This window comes from Theobroma cacao, chromosome 5 (genome assembly GCF_000208745.1).
Source record: "Theobroma cacao cultivar B97-61/B2 chromosome 5, Criollo_cocoa_genome_V2, whole genome shotgun sequence".
In the NCBI taxonomy this organism is placed as follows: domain Eukaryota; kingdom Viridiplantae; phylum Streptophyta; class Magnoliopsida; order Malvales; family Malvaceae; genus Theobroma; species Theobroma cacao.
Window position 1 is genome coordinate 10,827,692 of NC_030854.1, and position 5,525 is coordinate 10,833,216.

Genomic DNA, 5,525 nt, shown 5'->3' on the forward strand with positions numbered 1-5,525 from the left:
ATTGATCCATTTTTAAAATTTTAAAAATTTAAACATTTTATCTCCACCACATGTTTAGTCAAGGGTCAAAGATGAAGACAAAGGAAGACCATGTGCTGGAAAAAATATCCTGGTGGTGAAAAATTACAATTTTGCCCTTGAGGTGGTAAAATTACCATTTTACCCCTATACTCCAAATTATACCGAAATTAAAATTTTTCACTTCTAAACCTCAAATCATACTCCAATAAGTCAAATTATACTCCAATAAGTCAAATGAGGCCAAAAAATTCTTTTCCAAAATTTCCATTTTGTCCTCAGGTGGCAAATGACCATTTTGCCCGTAGTTAGTGAAAATTCCTATTTGACTCCAAATTGATCCTCAAACTCCAAATTACCATATTAAGTCATCCATGAACTGTGAAACTCTTAATCTCACCTTAAATTTCTATTTGATCTAGTTCGAGGATTAAATAAACTTTGTTGTACCTCTAGGTACAATACCGACTTTTGTAAATTTTTCGAGACTCTCCTAGCATGCAATCATGCTATCATCACATGTATGTCATGAATAGTATTTTATAAGGTCGGGCTTTACAATTATAGTATGAAAATGGAATCTTTAGTTTGTAATTTTTTTGCAATATTTCATATTCATTCTTGATTTCAAATTTTACATATATAATTTTTGTGTAAAACTTGTCAATTAATCAAAGCCTGATTTATCTTGGAATTGGTTAGAGCATCCAGAAACTTTCGACTTAATAGAGGATAAAACTTATATATATAGAAATGACTGACAGTGTGTCACCACCCGAAACTCCCCTCGAGCCCGTGACAATCGCCGCGGTGCCCCGATAGGCAATCATTTCTCGAAATGCCAACCAGAACTCCGCAAGGCTTAATATCAGTTTCTCATTTTCCCCGGTGAGTAACCGTTGCCAAATATTATGTTCCAAAGGATTTTGAGTTATTTCCAACTCAAAACAGATAAATTAAAATTTTTTTGTCTCATAGGGGCATTTTGGTCATTTTCCACTAAAAATTTCAAAACCAGTTAAAAATGTAGTAAACAAGTACCAATCGCATAATTCACAATTAAAAATAAGTTTAGGCATCTAAAACCTTTATTTAAAATAGAATTATAATTATTTGAATACAATAAGAAGATAAAACAAAATATTCAATAAAATATTTTATTTTCTTATAAACAGTAATTTTGGAGTTATGCGTAAATACTTTTTGTAACGTAAAAATAAAATAAATTCATTCATACTGTAGTACAATAAACTATTACATTTGCAATATCAAGTGGGCCCACATTAACCAGAATTAAAGAAACTGTGAACCTACTGTGTGGAGGACGCTAATCCAATAGAAGCCCTCGATGGAATCAGCTATCTACAGTTTACTCTGAGCCTGAAATGGGTGGAAAGGAGGGTGGTGAGATTATAAAATCCCAGTGAGTAAACAAACATAATTTAAATCAGCTAAAATCGAGTAAAGTGAGACAATTAAAATATCCCATCATTTTTAAGTATTTCACAATTTGAAAATTTATCCCAACCCATGCAAATGGTTGTATTTCATTTAATTTCTCATTAAGGCTTATGACTTTCATAAACAGTTGGCTCATGCCATCAAATATACTCGATAACACCTTGATCAGAGACGTACACTCAAGCCAGCCAAGGCTGTTAAAAATTTCGTATACACGTAAAACATATTTTTAGTTTGAGAAAACACAGTCATTCCTTGGTGTTAGCAGAGTTCATCATCACGAGGTGGTTCGGCGTGATGTGAACTCTGTCCATACCTCAAGAGATACCCTACGCGCCTCTTCGATCGAGGTATATATATATATATACGGATTCCGTGCCCTTCTAATAGGCTGGTCCACTGAATTCGCCTACTGCAGCAAGCTAAACCCATTATACAATAAATTTTTTAACAGCATGACAGGGCTAATATTTTACTACCCAGCCTACAAGGGTAAAATAAAACAATTCATATAATTCATAAAACACAGCCTAGCCTGTCATGCCAACACAATAACAATATAACATAAGTCATCAATTTCCAATCATAAATTTACAACATACTAGTGGTTTCCAATTACTCTATTTTCAAATTCGTTATTTCGTTTCAAGACAATTTATAAAATCTTTTCATTTAAACATATTTTTTGTTTATAAAACCTAAAATTTGCCATTTAACTTATTTTCATAAAATTTCACCAAAATTGAGTTAAAACATACTTTAGATAATTAAAATGATGATAAGGTTACTCACAATACTAGGAGTTCGATATACTCCTATTCCCGATCTTCGGGCATAATCTCTCTACCCTTGTTAGAGGGCTCACCACCTATACATCATACGTGACATGAATTTCAATAAATTGTGTCAATTTATCATAAACTATTTCAGGCTCTCTAAATCTAAATGAGTGCATGCGATGGGATGCAAAATGTCTAATTAATCACTTAAATGTGATATTCGACCTAATCGGCTAAAATCTCCAATTTAACTCCAAATCAATTCTTCTCACTTTCTTCACTCCAATTATACCTAAATTACCTCAGTGACAGTGAATGAGGTTCAATTTATCGGTCTCGGGTCAATAATTACACATGTCTATATGTTGAGCAAAAATTCGTATTTTCGCACCAAAATTTCCCATTTAATTTCTAGCCTCACCAAATATCAAATATCACCAAAATATCATAAAATATCATCAAATTCAGCCACAATATTCTCCCTAGGAAATTCAGCCAATGATGGTAATGGGGGAAAATGAATTCTTTTCTTGTTGTTTTGTTTTTAAATATGCTAAACTAACTTAAAACACTAACATAACTTAAAATCCAATCAATCTAACTTCATTCTCTCTCCATACCCATTTGGGCAGCCATGAATTCACCATGAAAACATGAAATCTAACCATGAAAAATAAGGAGAAAAGCATGGGAAAGGTAGATCACAAGTCAAAATTAAGAAATTTTACCTTTGATTGCTTGATTCCTTGAAATCCCACACTTTTTCTTTAATTTTCCCACCTAGGTTTCTTGTTTTTCTTTTCCTCTCTTTGTTCTTGCTATGTCCGGCCACATGAAGAGAAAATAAGCTGATTTTTGCTGATTTTAAAGCTAAAAAAATAAATGGATATTAACTTGACACATGTCACCATCCCATTGGTCCAATTTTAATTTCTTAACTATTAAGCTTTCTCTCTCCACCACTTAAATTCCTTCAATTATCCATGATAATATTGGATAAAATCCATGTGCTGGACAAGTGTCGGGTGTGTAAAATTACAATTTTGCCTTTGAGGTGGCAAAATTACCATTTTGCCCCTATGCTTCGAAAATACCGAGATTACAATTTTTTTCACTTATCAACCTCAAATTATACTCCAATGAGTCAAATGTGATCAATCTTGATCAAAAACTTCTTCCAATATTCCAATTTTATCCTTAGGTGGCAAAATTACCATCTTACCCCTAGATAGTGAAAATTTCGATTTGACTCCAAATTAATCCTCGAACTCCAAATCACCATATTAAACCATTTTGGGACTTTAATATTCTTAATTTCATCTTAAATTTTCTATTTGATCTAGTTCGAGACTTAAATCAACTTTGTTGTACCTTTAGGTACAATACCGACTTTTGTCGATTTTTTGAGACTCTCCTAGCATGCAAAAATGCTATCCACCACATGAATGTCATTACAAGTATTTTATAGAGTCAGGCTTGACATCTTCTCCCCCACTTGGATCAACCATATGATCCTTCTTCATGACTGATTTCGACACCCGGTTAAATATTAATATTTTAATATTATTTTATTAATAAAATATTATTCTATTCTAAAAATTTTATCTTGTCTCCTTGGTTGCCAAAGTTCCTTATTATACCTCAATTGACCTCCAAATCACCCTTTTATCTCTCAAATTCTCTTCCAATAAAATATTATTATTTTATTATTATTTACTCTCGTGCGAAATATTTTATCGAAATATTTTATCATAAATTATTCCTTTTATTTTTTTTATTTTTAAATATTTTAATTGACCTCAATTTGTATCCGATCAACTTTATTAATCACTGTTTCAAAGTATGGGGCATTTCACAGTGATTCTTTATTCACAAAAAATTACCAATTGCCTTAATTTTCTTTTCCTAAACTGCATGATCCTTCTGACTTTATTCACTTGAAATTGCATAATTTTCTTGCAAACTTGTCAAAATTGACAACATATACTAAAATTTGATATTAAACCATAATAAATTTTCTTATTATATGCTTTCAACTAGCCGTTATATATGCTTAACTTCTAGTTTTGAATTGTTCATAGATGTGATCCAAATTTCACAATAAAATCATAATAGTTTATATTGAAATAATCAAGTTAAAAATGATTATCTTTTGGCAAATCAACATAGTATTAAATTAATTAATTAATTGTGATTATGTATGAGAGTTTAAAACTCTTTTTGTGGTGGTTTAAACTAAGTTCAAAAGGGAGCATGCTAGGACTAGGATAACATTGGAAGCACAATGCTGTAGCACCCAAGCTTCTGTCTCTATAGCTTGTTGGGACCAAGACAACATTGTAGCGTTGGAAACACACACTGTAGCTCCCAAGCTTCTGCATATATGGCTTATGGGACCGGGACAACGCTGCAGCACCCAAGCTTGTGCCTCTATGGCTTGTTGGGATCGAGACAACTCTGAAATGTTGTGCTTTCAGTGTTGTAGCGCCCAAGCTTCCACCTTGGGAGCTTGACTACTGCAGCGCCCTAGATTCTGCCTTAGGAACTTGACTGGGATAGCGCTAGGAGCCCGATGCTGTAACACTGTGCTTGCTGTTTCCATGCTTTGTTCTTTCAAGTTGCCTAGTGTAGAACGACTAAGGTTAGGCTAATTTTAACGAAATTTGGACCATGTTCTAATCAAAAATGGGTGAAGTGATAAACATAAAAGTTGTATCTTTTCCTCTTAGCTTTCTAATGGTCTAAGAATCACGTTGATTGGACTTTTGTAACTTGAGTTATGTTAGAAATACCACAGTATGTTCAATGAAGTCTACACCTGGCCAACTTGTATAATTCCTTGCTAAAAATATTAAGAAAAATAATGTAACAACGCTACAAATTACCTAGACTTAGTCATGAAAGATTGAAAGGCAACCCATATCCAAATACAACATGGAAAATAGTATTAATTTAATTTTTAATTTATAGATCAAATCCAAAAGGCAATGATATATATATGTATATAACATTATATATATTAATGTTAAATACATGGCTGATTTCTTCATAAGTTTTCACTAATCACAACTTTGGTTTTTATTTGCAATTGTTTCTATGAAAACAATTAAGACTACAAAATGGAAAGAGATCGATCTTGGATGTATCAACGACTAACTTCTAATGGCTTTATGAGGGATGAATTTATGAATGGAATTCAAGAATTTATTGATTTTGCTTTTTCTAACCCCACATTTATATGAGGGGACAAAATTAGATGTCCTTGCT

At 32.3% G+C, this 5,525-nt stretch overlaps 1 long non-coding RNA gene across 1 annotated transcript; it reads right to left on the reverse strand.

The window, feature by feature from the left end:
• On the reverse strand, window positions 1,212–3,028 carry LOC108662125. The gene is made up of 3 exons (XR_001927906.1): window positions 2,987–3,028; window positions 2,272–2,347; window positions 1,212–1,398 (listed from the first exon to the last, which is right to left on the reverse strand). It is a non-coding gene; the product is annotated as an uncharacterized LOC108662125 (long non-coding RNA).